The sequence below is a fragment of the Pithys albifrons genome, chromosome 1, assembly GCF_047495875.1.
Source record: "Pithys albifrons albifrons isolate INPA30051 chromosome 1, PitAlb_v1, whole genome shotgun sequence".
NCBI classification, from domain to species: Eukaryota; Metazoa; Chordata; class Aves; order Passeriformes; family Thamnophilidae; genus Pithys; species Pithys albifrons.
The window spans coordinates 12,913,586-12,931,669 of NC_092458.1; the positions used below are offsets into that span (position 1 = coordinate 12,913,586).

General features: G+C 39.9%; 1 protein-coding gene across 4 annotated transcripts in view; it reads right to left on the reverse strand.

The window, feature by feature from the left end:
* Positions 1–18,084, reverse strand: part of TBL1X (transducin beta like 1 X-linked) — a 197,314-nt gene that overhangs the window by 108,682 nt on the left and 70,548 nt on the right. Inside the window, exon 3 of one of the 4 annotated variants that reach the window (XM_071564605.1) lies at positions 14,922–15,074. The exons of 2 other annotated variants lie outside the window; for them this stretch is intronic. The gene's annotated coding sequence lies outside the window, so the exon portion shown is untranslated. Of the gene's footprint in view, positions 1–14,921; positions 15,078–18,084 lie in introns of all 4 variants that reach the window. One more of the 4 variants, XM_071564692.1, reaches the window with a different exon arrangement.

An 18,084-nucleotide genomic window follows, 5' to 3' on the forward strand; every position in this document is an offset into this window, starting at 1 on the left:
AGATATTTGTTCCATAATAATGGCAGCCAACAGTCACTTCTCCTTTCATTTTTTCCTAAATTCCCTGTGTTCACATGTTTATGGGGTTAAAACAAAACTCTCAGCAACAACATTAAAGTATTCAGTTTATAGGGAAAATTTGACTGTATGAAGCCATTTCTGAAGATTTTACCAATCCAACGCTGATGGCACCAACACATGAAAGATCCATGTGAAGGGGTATGAATTTTCCCCATGCTGTCCTGCCACCCTACTTGATGCTCAGATCTATACTGAGAAAAGGCAACACAGTTCCTACGTCTCTTCAACAATTCTTCCTTTCTGACGAAATTCTCCAGTATTGAATTTCGAAACACCTTAAACTTCCTACCAGTCCAAGAAATGAACTCAGAAGTCCAACAAGCCAATTTCAGGTGGTTAAATAAATAAATTAACAGTGATGATGACACATCAAGCCACTGATATATGCGGAAGACTTCATGGGCTCTTCACACACCTCTGTTGTGGTGGCCTCTGGTATTTCATGTTTAAAGACTTGTGTGTTTACAGAACACAGATTCAACTTTAACCCATGCACAGTGTAACAATACCAACTCTGAATAAGGAGGAACAGCCAGGAATACAAATGGAAAACACTTATAAAGTAACTGATTCTTCTTGATATTATACTTTCTGAAGCATTTAGCTGAAATTCAATCTTGCAAAAAGCCAAAACACTATTTTCCCTCCTTCCTATTGGTAACATGAAAAGAACCTGCATGTTTCAGATCTAATTTATTACTTATTTCATTTTTTTTGTCTCACCAACTCAATCCTGCAACTTGCTTACCATTAAACTGTGTTACATACATACCTATGGAATAATGTGTACTAAACTACATTTCCTGTTTTTGCACATCATTTAGCTAGAAAATAATGAATGACCCCTTCTTATATACAGGATCATATTCTTTTAAAATTGAAAATTAAACCTAAATTAAAATGAAGAAAAAAGATCCCTATTTTAAATACAATAGAATCTTTTGAAACAGTGTTTTACCAGTTAATAAAGGTTTATATAAAGTATACATGACATTAAACAGTTCTGCGTTTTGAACCCATTCAATACATACACGAGAAATTATCCTTAACTTCAGAAATTAAATGAGCATTTCTGGTCCCTATGTCCTCCATGATTTCAAAAACAACAGAATTCAACCTCTCTTTGTTTTCTAAGTAAATAAGTCATTGGGAGAAAGTAGGGGCTTTCCTGACTAGTAATCTCCCAAGCAGCTTCTCATCTTTAAGCTAGTCACTAAATTGATAAGCAGAAATCAAGAAAAGCCCTTCATCTTCTGAAAAGGCTACAGTTGCCAATGCGGGTTTGCTACTTTAGCCAGATCCAGATACTTAGTTAGTCTTCTCACAATTGAGTTGATGACTTTCTCGAAAACTCCAGCAACAAATACTGCCTGAGTAACACTTTCATCAGATCGATGCAAATAGTAATTCAGGAGTTTGTAGGTCCCAATTTTGGACAGGAATTATAGGCTGTGATTTTGTACTTCATATGAATTGAAAAAAATCCCTGTTCTCTTTCTAGTGAACATTCAAATATTTTCTTTTAAGACATTCATATTAGCGTGATTCAGCAGAATCTTCTCCTGATGTAGCAACTGTCTGGTGTGGAAGCAGAGTATCCGGCTCAACTGTCAGACTTACAGGACATTGATTAAAAAACATGTCTTAAAAAATGGAAAAGGTAAGCACAACTACAAAGAAAACACCCAGAGAAATCCAAGCAAAAGACTAAAGACAAAGATACAGAAATAAATGCATAGCTCAGTTCCTGAAATAGTTTACGCTACCAAACTAATCTCCCCTTCTGTTGGGTCACACCCAAGTGACATTCTATTTGTAATCTCAACTGAATCCAAAACTAAATATATACAGAAGTAGTATTTAAAGAACACAAGTATATATATAATTGATTTTCTATGAAAACTTCAGGAGATGTGTAAATAAAAAAATAATGTCTAGAAATTGTGTTTAACAGAAATCCCAATTCTTGCTTAAAACTGGATCTCCCCTAAGTGCCTTTATTTAACTCAACTGACCATAATGTCCAACAATTTAGCTCAGTTAACAAAGAGCTGTCACACAGACTAGTCCATTAAATAGAAATCTTCGTCTCTTCCAGACAAGTTTTCCTCTGACACCTTCCTCTTTTCTGTATTACAGAGGCTGTCTGGAATGGGAAACTGCATTAAGAACCTTCCTCCCATTACTGTAGATTGCTATACCACACATCAACAACTATGTAACACCAGAGCAACCACTATAGTTGTCTTTGTCTTAAAGGTCTTTTTGTTTGCTTCCAGATTCCACTAGAACTCAGCTGCCTTAATCCCCCCCACATGCCCCTCACCTTCATATTTCACTGTGTGCCAATTCTTCACACTAAGTGAGTCTGTATATGTATGGAATTTTTTAAAATTATGTCTCCAACTTACCAGCTGTCAAACTCTACTTGACATTTACACGTGTCTGCAGAGTAACCTGTATCTATTCCAGTTTTTTCCACTGTGAACTACCCTTGCTCTTACTTTATAAATCCACTTTCTTTGCACACTCATATAAACATTACCCTTTTTTCCTATGCATCTATATTATGACTGAATATGAAACTAGAAATAGAAAAACAGTACATTTTTTAAGATGAAGATGAATTGCATAGTATGTACTGAACAATTCGTTTTGGCAGGCAGAATGCACAGTCTTCTCTTTTCTGTTCATGCATTCAACCACCACTTTGGGAAAAAAACCCAACTAAACTAAGTTTTCAGTGAAGATTTGCTACAGACCTCCACTGTAAAGTAAAAGCTCCATCAAGCAACCAGCAGTTAGCTTAAAAGCCAAATGTTTTTATGTTTTGCATTTAAGCTTGGATGATAACTTTGCTCTTTTCCTTCAGTGCAGCTCTCAACAATCAGCCGCCTCAAGAGATGAAAATAGTTTCTTAGTCTGAAAATCATATGGAAAAAATCAGCTGCCCTTAAAAAGAGTTATAAATGTCTGGACAAACTTTTCCCAGATTTTCCTTCTTCAGTTTTTTAACGAACATATGGTTATTTATAATGTGAGTTACACTTGTAGTATTTCAAAAATTAGTTATAAACATGCCTAGAGCCACTCAGCTCCTCCCTACTGACCTCACTCAATACCCTTCCAGCATTTTTGGCTTTGGAAAGGCTTTGACAATGAACCCATATTTGTTCTTCAGTGTCTTCTCTCTGCTTTAAAGTTTACCTTAGTTTTATTCTCTTAGTGAGTATCTTATAACAGGTTATTTTAATTTCAGAAAAATCATAACATCAGATATCAATTATAACAAATAAAAACCTTGGCCAGCAGGCATAGCTGATTAAAAACACATAAAATGAATGCAAGTCCAGCCCAATTTTAAACTAAGTATTTAAGAGACAGTAAGGAGTACTTATTTAGGTTAGGGAAATGCAGCAGAAGCCAATAGCTGGGTTGATGTCTTTTTGACAGGTACAATACAGCCACATGTCCAAGTGAGGCTCCTCTCCAAGTTAGGAGACGGGCACTTCTGGAGCACGATACACCTGATTGGTGAGGCTCTGCCCCAGAAGGAGAGAGGCACTTTGCTGGGAGCACCTGAGCCTGGGTCAGGGATGGCTCCAAGGTAGACAGACACCTCTGTTACCTGGTATCCCTGTAACCCATGAAATTAGGTGAGATGATCTCACCCGAAAGAAACTATATTAATAAGTAATAGGAATACAGCTAAGAGACTACAAATACAGTCTTCTACTATTCTTTCTCATATATGTGTGTGTGTGGGGGGGGGGGGGGGGTCCAAAGAAAAAGAGCTATGCAGCAGCATCACTCTGCAAATCCAAATTAATATACTGATTTGTTCAAAATTTCTTCCTGTCTAACAGAGATTTAATTCCAGTGTATCACTTCATAAATGGCAAAACAAGCAATTTTTCCTTTGCAATCAACACAAACTGCAGATGTAAAATGTCTATCAGAAGATGGAAGGTTTTTTTACTCAACATCTAACATTTTCTCAAGTACTCTAGTATACTGGCTTTTCTACTTTTGAATTCAATTCTACTGTAAAGAAATTGAAAGAAACCAAACCACCAACTGAAACATGAATGTTGCATATAACCGTGGCTTCAACTTAAGAAGAAACTGCTCATTTCTTACATTCTTCTTAAAGGATATGGAATTACTTTTTGTTTTAAATGCTTTCATTCACCATTAATTGCATTTTGCACCTCATTCCATGGATGCTCTCTCCTTGGCTCTCTTATTCTGCAGGCACAGGGAAATCTCAGTCAAAACTGATTTTAATTACCACTTATGAACAGATACTCTGTGCTCCAGACTTGGCTCTTCTATACAGAAGGCCAGAATCCTTATCCATTTCTGATGTGATTATTCTCCAGAATAATTTTGAACACTCAGTAAGTACTCTTTCTTCCTTTGCTCTGCAGTCCTACTTGCTACACTACTATGACTCTTTAAGTACTGTCAACATCACAGTCATCTTGTTTTGTCACACAGACTTGCAACCCTTGATAACATTACCCTAACCTATACACTTGGAACCCCACCCCGAAATTTATATAAGTAACTTTATTTTCCACAGAATGGTTTGGAAAGGACCTTAAAGATCATCTAGTTTCAAAACCTGTGCCATGGTCAGGGACAGCTGCCACTAAACCAGGTTGCTCAGAGCCACATCCAACCTGGCCTTGACCACTTCCAGGCATAGGGATCCACAGCTTCTCTGGGCAACCTGTTCCAGTGTCTATTTTTTTAAGTCTTTCACAGCCCTTCTCTAACCTCCTTTATCTTATTTGCATGTTAGGGCCTCTGTCTACTTAACACATTTCCAACTAGTAATCTGCATGTTCTTTTAATGTTTTTTCTTCTATTGGGAAAATGTTTTCTATAAACATCCATCAAGCTACTTCACTAAGGTCCTTCATATTCTTCAGAACTTTAGAAATGATGACCATTTTCTAATAAAAACATTTCTTTGGTAAGAAACCAAAGATGTGCTATTTTAATGACAAAAAAATAAAATCACTTCTTAAATTCCAACAGAACTTTGAGGTGCTTTATTCCTTCAGGTATGCCTTCGAAAATGAATGGGAAGAATGGCTACAGTTAAGGCACTCCAGTTACTTGTCACTTAATCTGTTCAGACTACCAGTGTTATTCCAGATTCACATCCTGCAAATTCATCCTGGACTTGAAAGTCAAAACAGACTTACTCTGTTATGGCTAACCAAAGTAATTGAGATTTTCCACGTAAAAATTTTTGCCACCACACCTGTTTCAATTCCATCAGCATTACAGGTGTAGCCAGGATAAGATTTGGCTCTATGCTTGGAATTCAGTTAATGATCTAGTTGATGTCTCATGCAGAAAATTTAATTTACAATTCTGTAAGCATTTCTGCATGAATAAAAAAGCAGTAGACAGGAATTCAGCACATTAAAATACAAAGAATGTGAGGATCTGATCCACAGAATATGAGAGGAGCAGATTAAACTACAGTACAAGCTTTCTGTTTTGTAAAATAAAATTCTGAATGTTAAACTTTTTGTACTGTATGGTCACCTGAACATAACATGATTCCTCGCTTGTTTATGTTCTTACTGTGTCTGATTTTACTCTATGTTGTTAACAAAGCAAAACTTGCATTTTTATGATACTTTAAGGCACAATGAAACTCTTTGAAAGCCTGGTCTCTCAAACACCTTCAAATCCCCCCGAGCTGCTGAAATCATGTGACACCACTGCTGGTTATTTCACATTTACTACACAAACCAAGGAAGAAAATTCCAAAGTGTGCCTCAAGAAGCTTTCCAAACAAAAGGCTCTCCTGACAGATGTTTAATGTTTTAACATGTTTTCTGAAGAAAAGCTACACAGTCCTGAAAGCTTTCTAACTCAGGCAGCTCTGAGCCTTGGGTGGAATTTCTATGCACCCATGTGTGACTTCGTGAGAAAGGCTTTTGATCATGGCCATTGGAAATCCCAGGGTAAAGACAACAGCCTGCTAACTTTTATTCTCTGATGTTGCACCAAAAAAAAAAAAAAAAAAAAAAAGGGCAACCCCCACAGGGAAATGGGTAGTCACTATTGGCATTTTATTTAGGTGAACCTCTACAATGCTTTCATCAGGTCACAAGGAAAACATCAATTGTACATGATACTTCTATATGGTCTTTTTCCTCACTATGAAATTTACAGCTTATCTAAAAGAAACCAGAGAAAAGGTCTAAGAGCAAGACTCAAGTGATAATACACTTGAACAGGAAATATCCCAAACCCCACAATGGATTAAGCAAACTTTCCTAATGAGGTTACTTAGTTTTCTCTTTCCTCACAGAAGTTAGGGTTTCCCCTGCCCCCACATTTGTCCATTTCTCCAAATTCAGGCAGAACTGATTAAACACTACAAAATGCATTGTTCCTTCCACTCTTTCCTCATCATACATGCTGGTTTATTTGTAAGGTAAGAATGTAACTCAACTGGTTTATGTCCTCATAAAATATGGTGGCCAGGATGGAAAAGTAAATCCTTGGAGAAGATTGACAATAAAACTGAATATTTAATAAGTGTTGTGGACATTCTTAAGCACAAAAATATCATCATATTGTCAAAACTGTAACACAGACACTTGGTTTGTTACAGGTTATCAGCAGACTCCTGCATCTGGGATTTTCTTTTGCAGGGGTCAGTTATGGGAGATTACAGAGTGAGGAGAAGGAGTCACACACACACACACACACACACACACACACACACACACACACGCACACCACACCTCCCTTCCTCCAGGGTTTTAAAAAGATCACTCAGAACTTGCACATATGAAGACACAATGATTTGATGCAGGAAATTCTTCTTCAATTGAAATTAGCCCCTTGTTAATTTAGAGTAGATGATTCCACCACGTGAGCTTAAACTTTTCTCTTGTAATGAACCCGTTTCTTATTTTCAGCTGAAACAATATTTTATTCTGTAACTTTACTTAAAATAATTCTTCTTTCTCCTCCTAAGAAAGTGTGCACTATATTTTCAGTTCATGTGTAAGGCTTTGGGTAACTTAATTGTAACAGCTTTTAGCATATGAAAATCAAAGCTTTTTATGCACTGCAGTGTATTTCATAATATAATATATGACACACCTGGTCAAAATAAAAGAAAAAATAATGGTTTATATTCTGTGTTGCCAGCCAGTGGTTTCTTAATGGCACTAGAGAAAAGAAAAATGTTAAACTATGTATCACAGCCACTGGACAGCAATTGCTGTGGCCATATTGGAAACAGGGAACACCAAGAGCTGATAACATTCCTTCTTCTCCTGCTCTGCCGCCAGCCCCCAGGAAAACCCACACACAGGTCAGACTCCTTTATTCTGGAAGGACAAGAGAAGAAATGACATCTACTATACATGGGCTATGAACTCACTAAAAAAGACTACCAGGTTCTTTCTGAAAAACAGGGGAAAGTGTTTTTTCAGAACAAAAATGTTGTTCTAGATTGAAATTTTCTCAGGCTGAGATGCAGTTGATATTAATTCCTCACTGGCCACTAAAACTTGTCCAAAATGGTATCATTTAATCCTGGTACTGACAGACTACAACAGCAGCACTGGTTAACACCTCAGCACTTTGGGGCCACACTGTTTTGTTTATTTTGATAAAGACAGCACATGCACAAAGAGCTTCCCCAGACCAGCACAACTTCAAAACAACAACAACAAAGCACAAGAGAAAACAAAAACTATAAAAAGACAAACACTGTAACAAAGTACCAGTCACTCTTATCCTTCTACAAAGCAAAACCTTAATCAAATAATAAATGAGTAACCTAATATCTCCTTCTGCCTTAAATCCTCCCCCACTCCTTGCCAACCCCCACTTCCCTTGAAAACCAGATGGCCCTGGCAATATGCCCTGAAGGTCAACAGATGCACCATGTCTCAGGATGAAGAAAAGGTATATAATGTCTTTAATAATATTTCTAGATGATAAAACTGTAAAACACAAGGTGAAGAAAAGCACCAAAACATCCACAGCAAGGAAACAAAGCAAGCACACTTACTGTGTTAAAATATTCAAAACACCAATGAAAATAAAAGCCAAGTAGTGAACTCTTATTAATGTTATGAATAATAAATAACAAGGGAAAAGAAGATTGATTAAAAAAAAAGTACTGTAAAAATTGCATAAAGAAAGGATACTAGATAACTCTGGAGACGGGTAATGGATATGGCTGCTTATTTGTCATGGCTGTCAGAAGTTGTGAATGTCAAGATTTTCACGTTTTACAAAATGTGCCGGTCTTTTGGCTTCATAGGAAACTGTGTCAGTGGGTGAGTAGATGGACATGTTCATAGGTATAAACAGGTGAACCATTTAGCCTGGAGTGGGCTGGCTGAGCCTTCGCTCAGTTCCAATGAAGTATGTCTAGAAAGACTCAAATGAATTACAGATGAAGCTATTCCAGATTTTCACTGGTGAATTTGAGGTCCAAATCCAGGTCTACGAGTCTTAGTGTGAAAACCAACTCTAGTGACATTATTGTGTTTGATGCTTTCTAGTTCTGCTACTTCCAGATCACATTTATCCAATTTAACAATAAAAACAACGTTTAACTGCCCAATTACCAGAAAGGCAGGAAGATACCCCTCCTCAGAACATCTGTGATAAAACATTTCATTCTGCTCCCTGTCACAACTGGGAAATTGTATGTTCTTTGTCTATTGTGCATGGGTACAGCTGTGATTCTCACTGACAGCAGTAGGACTCCCTAAGCTGGGTCCCTGCATCTTAAGGCTTAGTAACTGAGGTTCTGTAGACATCCTGTAACTTACAACCTGAAGGAAGAGAAAGCTGTATCTGTGAAGATACTCTACACCCATGGCACATGAAAAGTTGCACAAATTAACATAGGACTGATTCCTCAACATGAAATAACTTGCTAGCCTAGAGTAACTTGCTCATGTGTCCTTGTAGAAGCCTAGAAGATAAGGAGCTAATGTGTACGTCTCAAACACCAACAGCTGTAGAGCCAACCAAGGACTGTTGGTAATAACAACCAAGGATTGTTGGTAATAACACACTATGACAAAGGATAGGATGTGGCTGGAGAAGAAGGCCATACGGAAGTAGGGGCAGCACCTTCCTGGGACAAACATCCTTGTTTTGGCTCAAGGAGATAAGCACAACACAGTACAGGGCAAGCACAGGAATGTGGTTGCAAAGCAGGCATGGACCACAGGGGTGGGATCAAGCCCTGGACCCATTCTCAGAACTGTCTAGAATGGTCTGCACCTTGTAACTAATTTGCATAGAAAGGGAGAGACTGATCTCCAGGGCAGGGAAACTGAGCTATAAAAAGACACCCCAACAAAGCCCATCCACATGTGCCCTCTCAGGACCCTGGACATCCCATCAGGTGGATTCATGCTGGAACCAGGACTGATGATCTCCTCCTTCTTTTCCTCCTTTCTTTCTCTCCCCCCCTCTTTAATTCATATCTCTCTCTTCCCTTTCACCCTATCCCTTTATCCATACTCACTGCCATGTGCTCATTCTCAGAGATCAGGGACAAATTTACGCAAATTTCCATGCCAAGTATATAATTTACTAATAAAACTTTGTAACCTTTAGCATACTCTCTGACTTTTGTCATACCTTTTGACAGCAAGCATTTATTTGGTGCCCCCTTCTTGGATTCTCCCCTCCTCTTGAAGGGTGGAACACCCCAGTCCTTAGTTTAAAACTCTATGCCCCATAAAAAGGATTGCAATTCAGTTTTATTTTCTCATAGGTTCAGAAGTAATGAAGCACCAACAAACAGAACCTCTCCCAAAAGCATGCTTTAATAAAGCATCCTGGGTAACTACATTTTAAGAGAAGTGGCCACTTTTTACTTAAAGTAGATTTATGCCACCTTTTGAAATTAAATCTGCCGTACTTCTGCACAAACAATATAACAAAGCCTATTCCTTTCTGAAACTACAACCATACGAACTAAAAAGCCTTCAGCTACCTGCTGCTAACAACACAAGGCTCATGTGGATATGTGGCTGGGGCCAAAAGGTGTTAGGAACCTTTAGCCTTGGACGAGGTATCAGATGTGAAAAGTAGTTTCCACCAAAGCAAATGATGCTGACAGATGGTACTTCACTGCCAAAACGGACAGGCAAGGAGGAATAACATCAACTTCAGCTTAAACTCCAGTGGCAAAAGTTTAAGTAGGTCTGACCTTCAGATCTGATGACCTGTCTCCGTTGGAGAGCTGCTTCTGGCCTAGCAGAGATGCCATGCATAAACACAGAAAGCACTGCTTTTACCATCAAGGACTCACTGTCTCCCAAACAGCACTAGGTACAACGACAAAGGCAGATGTGGCCTTTTCCGACCCTTTTTCTGGCCATGATACTCTTGAAGAGGGTTTACAAGTCCTGGAGAGAGCTCCATTTTTCTCTTCCCCTCACTGTGGAAGTCAGAATGCACCCAGTATACTTATGACTTCACAGTTCAGCTAACACAGAAGCCAGTGGATGGATATATCAGACTCATTACACCCTAAAGTAGCACTGCAAATATATACTCTATTTCAAGAAAAACTGGAATACAGTGCTGAGAAATTAAAACTATTAATCTGAATAATTTTATACATTTCTATAATCCCACCGTAAAGACTGGAAACTGTAGAGACATTTAATTAGATTTTTTGTGTGAATAAGGAGTAACCATCATTATGTCAGTGGAGCAACCATTACATGCTGAGAAAAGCCTATTACTGATGAAATCGAAAAATAAAGCAGTGTGCATGTCAGGCCAGCAAAGCAAGCTGCTGAGTTCTAGGTATGATTGTGTGGAACAAGAGAAGCTATATAAGAATAAAGGACTGTGAAAGCTGCTCCATTTTTAGAACATAGAGAATGAAGAATTGTAAACATTTTACAGTGGGTTGGGTTTAGTGCCTAATATCAGCAGCCTAGTATTCATACTGTATAACAAAAATGTTCGCAGACATCTCTCCAGAGCAGCTCCACATTATCAGTCCATTGAAATATTTATTCAGCAAGACAGAACATCAATAACACTTTCTCGTAAGTTTTCTTTAAAATATTTGGAATTGTATTAGATGGCCTAATGCTCAACCCACTTTGTTGCTACATTTTTAGAAAAATAAACTAAAACTCCTAGCCCCATCTGAATTATTTATTCTTTTCCTCAGTATTACAAGCCAGTGAATATCAGTATAAAGAAGCTCAGAAGCAGCCAATCCAGCCAGCTGTTTTCAAGATATAATAGGAGACAGGAAGCCTTGATTAATAATAAAGTATCATTATTTCTATTAAACTGCTGCCTAGGAATGCTAACCATGAATCTTATATGCACGATTATATTAAAATCTAGAAAACTTCAGATGAAAAAAGAGACAAGATAATCCCCGTTCCTAGAAGTTATAATTTAAGAATAAAATCAGAGATAAGGGATGGATGTATTGGGATGAAAAACAGAACACAATGAATTTGTCTCCAGGCCACACTGCAGACACACTCATACTGGCTTGAATACTGCATAACATGCTACTTTCCACAATTTTTCCTGGAGTAAAGTATGACTGGCCCAGGTAAAGCAACACCCTGGAAAAGCTGCACTGTTTTGCTAACCATGCAAACTTGGGCTTCTGTACAAAACCTCACATTGTGCAGTGCTGTTACAGCCAATAAACAAACACTGCTCAGCACTTTTAATTAAATTATTTGTTCTTCTTTTTTTTAAAGTGAATACCTCCTAGAGTCACCTGATCAGCCCATCACACTCTGCCCAAATTCCTGTTGTCACAGACCTTGTGGGACCCATCCAAAACAAGGGACATAATGAAAGCAGGCAGTCTGGTAACAAGCCTTTCCAAAAAGCACTGCAGTGGAGCCTTGCTCAGAGGGAAGGGGCAGCTCCGCCAGCTTCCATGCTGGCACAGCAATATGAAACAGGTACTCTTTCCAAAGGGCTTTTCAAAACAAAACCTGCAGTTGTCTTCCCATTCGCAGACTACTCTGCTCCAGTTCTTAGTAAAGAAACAACAGCAGAAGAATAAATGTGAAACTGTAGTATCTCCTACAATAGTATTCCTCCTATTCCTTTGGTATATACACAATTTGAATGTGTTTTTCTTTGAAAAAGCCTTTTTTTTCCCCAACCAGCAAAAAAAAAAAAAAAAGGTTATCTTGACAGTTTTAAAGAATACAAACGAAAGACAGTGCGAGTTTGATTCACAAGAACACATCTTCTGTTTGAGACTGGTACAGCTGCAGGGTGAAGTGTTTTCCTTGGGCTTGCAGAGACACTGAGGCAGCACAGCTGACCTGTGGAAGAGGGATAGCTACATGGGCACTGTCATGCTTTGAATTGATGTGCAGTGTAGCAGTCACAGAAACAGAGGTGCTCCAGCACAGATCTCACAGTGCTATATTTAACTGAGAAGGGACTCACAATCCTGGCAGTGTACAAGGCTAGGCTGGATAAGACCTTAAGCAGCCTGGTCTAGTGGGAGGTAACCCTACCCATGGCAGGGGGCGGGGGTTGGGACTAGATGATCTTTAAGGTCCATCACAACCCCTTAACACTCTTATGATTCTATGAAAATGTCTCTCTCTCTACAACTCTTCATTACAAAATACAGCAAGTGCACTACCCTTTTCTTTAACTCTGATTTGGACTGCATAAACTGTGATTATGCTCAAAAGCAACAACGACCTTGCAGAAAAACCTATTGCACTACTGTGTTAAAGGAATGACAGGGAAGAAAAGGAAAAGCCTACTCAAGGGAATAGAAGAAACCTATGTACACCTGTGCCACATTATTGATATTGCTAGTAGCTACGTGAAAATAACACTTTTGGAACACTGCTTGGAAGCTGCTAGGAAAGCCCACAGTTAAAGGCAATATGCCTGGCTCTGACTGGAATTTTTGTTTGGTTGGTTTTTTCCCCCTCTCTTTTTTTCTCTCCCTTATTACCATAAACAGATTCAGACAATTAGGAGCCTGGCTGTTAAGGGCTCTGGTGTTTCAGCCCTAGGAGTCCCCAGGCAGGACCTACCACGCAGAAGGGGTTACATGATACCAGAGGCACTGCTTCCACCGACACAGGCAGGCTAGACTGCATTTGCCTGAGCAGTTGATGAAGGATTAAGCCCAGCAGATGAATACAACAGAGGATTGTCACATCTTAAACCAGCACAGCTAAATCTACCAGAATTTATGAGACAGTAGTTTATATTAAAGGCCCAATTGCCAAAGGAGCTAATAGCTCCTTTTAAAACACTTTTCATGATACTCCAAGTAAGTGACTTTCTTGCTCTCTTAAGAGTTTATAATTCCTTATGCCACTTCTGCCTTTTCCAACAGGATTGGGAGAATGAATTCATTGAAGTATCAAGATCATTTGAAGAATGGAAGGAAACAAAGTGCTGCAAAAACCTAGAACAATTTGTTAAATAACTTAATAATGGCATAATGAATTTGAACAGCAGAGAATTTTGTAGTGGGTTATTCAGGGGGAATTGTTTTGTGCAGATCCTTTCTCTACTAATAATAAAACCTTCTTGGCCTAGACATACTTCAGTGTTAAGAGTTGTATGCATTTCTTTTTCACAACACATAATGTCTACCTATAATGCAATGCTGTGTCACTCAGATGGTGAGAAAATGAATAAAGTTGTTTTTAGAAGCATTAAATACTTAAGAAAACATGACTTCATTAATATAATCACTAAAAAGCAAGTGATTCCAACATCTTAGAAAACAAAATTTCAAACTTGAAGTTTCACCTTGTATTTACATGCATTTATATGTGCATATAGAGAGAGATGAGATACAGGTGTGTGTGCACCCACATCTGGGAAGGATTCCCTGGGAGCACTGATGAGGGTTTAGAATGTCTCTTTCCTGCCCCTCCTCCCACCGTGCTGAACTGAACGGAAAACCTGCGAGGACTAAAGCGAGGCAGATACCTGGAAAGAAAAAGGATCCTTCATAGTGTATTTATAAATGTTAAATGGCCCAGGAAACTGCTGAGAGATTTCTCACGCTCAGATCCTCATTTTCTCCTGCATGGCCATCCCTGGGATACAGCTGGAAAACCAGGCAGCCATTTTCTCATAAGCTGTTACACAGCAAACCAGACTGAAGTGCTTGATAAGCTGCTGCTCCGCTGCTCCCTTCTGTGCCTGCAGCGACTGGGGGAAAAACAACCCATCACCTGCAGACAGGCACAACCACAGCCACCCCTGGCTTGTCTGCCAAGCTGGGGCTGGGGAGGGAGGGATGGATGGACAGATGGACAGATGGATGGATGGGGAGGCCTCAATGTGAACACATCCATATTCCTGGGCAGCATGACCCTTCATCTGTGCAAGACCTTATGGACGCATGACACAATGCTGCTTCCTCATGGTTTTGAGTTTCCAAAAACAAACTGTCACTGTGAGAACATACTCTGCTCTTGCAGCACCTGTGCGGAGCTTTTGCGCTGCCCTGTGTGGACAATGTCTCCAAACCTTGTGATCCGTATGGGCAGAAAGTGATTATCATTGTGTTGGGCACAGGTACGTATGCACCTGTATGCCCACACATACGTGAGGCAATTTTCATAGGCAACGTGGCTGTAAGTAATCTCTCTCACATGTAAATAACCTCTCTGAAATAATTCTTAAGGGGTCAGACTGTCAAAACCACTGAGCACCCCAACTCTGTACACTGTACAAATCTGGATATTCAAGCCTGCAAATAGCTTGAGAATAAACCGTCTGTTCCTAGATATGAAGCAAGAAGCCATGGCACCTATATTTAGGTTTACCTTTGTCTTCTATTATAATCCACTTTCTTGTCAGTTTTGTCGACCTCCTTATTTTGCAGCAGTGTTTCGAAACTGGGCAGGAAGAAGTCCTGGGCACAGGGAAATGCCTTTTCAGTCTCAGCAAAATATGTACAGACTTAGCTACACTCAAGGCTGCTGGAGAAAAAAAAAATCCCATTTAGATTTATGTCAACAGAGACTATTAAAACCCTCTACTTGCTGAAGTCCCTCATTGGCCCACATATGCTGCCCACCCAGCCCTGTGGGCAGGCAGCCCTGTCAGCTCACACAGCCAGGCCCAGAGAAAGTCCAGTAAGTGGGGGACACATGCCCCCATTTGGCCACTTCTGGTGGCTTCTGTTTGCCTGGCACGAGAGTGCTGCACTGGGCTGCTTTTCCCCCGGACAGGGGCTGTACAAACAGGAGATGATTCCCTGAAGCCACCAAAGTCCACACACCTCTGGCTCAGAGCAGCCCACTGCCTTCCCTCTGCTGGTGCAAGGCACCTTTAATTCACTACATCTCTTTCCAGAGGCTGGTCCACAAGAGATAGCAGTACAATCCTGTTACCTCAGGTAATCATTTAGGTCAGCTCTAAGCAATTTTGTCACAGAGTGCCAATGGTCAGGAATCCCAAATACAGGAGCGCTGTCAATACTATATGTTTGTAGCACTACACCCAGGAAGTTTCTTTTCTCTACAGAAAACAGTAGAACAGTCAAGGAGATAACACACAAATGAAAAATCCTAATAAAACCGAAGAAAACCTAAATATGACAAAAGCACAGCTGAACTGTTGAAATCTGAGGCATCACCTATCCTTTGCTTTTTCCAGCCAGAAGTACAATTTTGCTCTGACTTCTCCCTTCTTACTGCCTGCCTCCCCGGGCCATAGGCAGCTCCCACCACATCCCACTGCTGCTCCCATGCTGGGCAAACAGCAGCAGCTGAAATCAGGCAACACAAGACATTTCTTGCCCAACTCAATACCTGCTCCAGCTCTTGAGTACAAGCATTAAGTTTGTCCCTGCAACCTTTGCATTTCCACTTTCACACAAGCTCACCAAGGCCATTAAATCAAAATGGTGCCCCAGCACATCATTCCTAATGCTGAAAACTCTGTAACTCTTTTCCAAAATTACTACATGTCACAATGCTTTGCAATGGGCCTAATGTAAAGGATGGCATTACACCAGAGGTGACTCTGGCCAGCCTTGCAGAATGGCAGAAAACAAAAAGTCTGAATAAACACAAGCAGAGCACCAGTACTTCAAACATGTGATGCCCTCATCAGCCACCAAAACTACTGAAACATAGCCCTGTTCTATGTGATTAGCTGGTGAAGAACACTTTCATTCTGTAGCCACTGATTTTTACTGGGTAAAATAACAACTCTTGTTTTTCTGCCAAGTTTTCATGCAGCAAGATATTTTTTAGTATCTTTTATTTTGAAATGCAGGATAGCATAAGTTTAAGGGTAGAATGTCTCCTCACTCCACTAAAATTCAAAGTATGTAAAACCACAGCTCTATCAATCATGCCGTTCTTTTTTTTTTTTTGCCACAAGACTCTTTTATCATTTGCAGGTGTAGCATCTAAAAATATATTCCAGAAGATATATGAAAAAATCAGACTTCTCATTTTCTTGATCAAAACAGCAAGCAGAAATGAATCCATGGTGATCTGGCTCATGCCCCCTGGTACTGTAGGTTTTCTCAATAGACCTGAAAACCTTGTGGTGAAATGTCGTTTCCAAAAATGAAGTGCATAGTTCTTTACACCTGTATCATACCATCCAACCAGATAAAATGGCTTGATCTCTTCCAGCAGGGAAGGAGTTCAGCAGTGGACTGAGGAGTCAGACAAGCACCATATGGCTAGAAGGGACAGGAAGACAAAAGCAAAGGCTGAACCACCTCTCTCAGCAGCAGCAAGAGTTAGGTTGGCTCAGCTGTGTTTTCTAATCAAGTATTCTAAATCAATTAAGACTGAAGCCAATATGTACACATGAATCTTTGTATTTATAAATGAACCTAAATATTCCACAGTAATGTTCCATACGGTTTATTTCCTGTAGTACATGGAGAGAAACCAAGGGCTGGCTGAGCTCATTAGCCATGAAAACATGCTGTTTTATAAGGCAAAATTTTGTCCAGCAATACAAAGAATGAGCAGTGAATGGACGAATCCCTTCCTGCCCTATAAAACAGCAGCCCCCCATGCAGGAATGTTGATTAATGTCAGTTAACAGTAAACAAGCTCTCTCAGTGGCTTGGAATTGTCTACAGAACAGGTTTGTAAATAATTCTCATACATCTTCTCAGAATACTTAATTTCTCACAGGTTTTAAAGAAAACAGAAAGCTGCTTTCTCTGCCTGGAGAGTATTTTCACAGGTTTTGGTTTGGGCAGTGATGCTCGAGTGGAGGCAGGGTGGCTGCAGACCCCCATGGAGGGAATTCTCCACAGATGCTGACCTCAGCTCTCCACACAGACAGCTGAGTCGCTCATCAGTCAATGGCCCTGGACAGTGATTTACTGCCTGTCCCAGGCAGACCAGCTATGGCAATAGTTTGCTTTAAAAAGGTGCACAGCAAAGTAGAGCATTTCAGCAGTGACTCAGCACTGTGTATTAATAGCCAGCCTAAGCTTATTTAAGATCCTTCTGTTGCCATGTGTCAGGGACAGGGTCTGGATCAGACTGCTGAGCTAACTGCAAGTTCCTCTCACATTTTTCAGCATGAGGACAGAGCTGATAGTGCCCTGGGAGTAGGAGCACAGGTCAAGGAGAAGGGGGAGGAAGGCAGGACAGGCCCTTTGGAGCCTCTGCTTTTGAAACGGCTCAGGTCAACTACAAAGAGTAGATTTCCTTGATCCAAAGGAGGAAGTGGAAGCCAAGAGGGCTAGTGAAGTCGTGAAGAACTGGGCACCACGTAAGTCTTTACATCCACCACGCAAAGCGAATGGAACAGAAAGCAGTGCTCAGAACAATCGTATACACTCATGTAAATACCTGTGAGCAGAAATGAAGGGAATTGTCTCCCAGTACATGCTTTTGGTCATACTGGAAAGTGCCGGGAAGGTGAGAAATATAAAAAATCATCATAATCTGATTAGCTCTGTAATTAAGACTAAACTGAGAGATCAGTGAGGGAAACTATAAG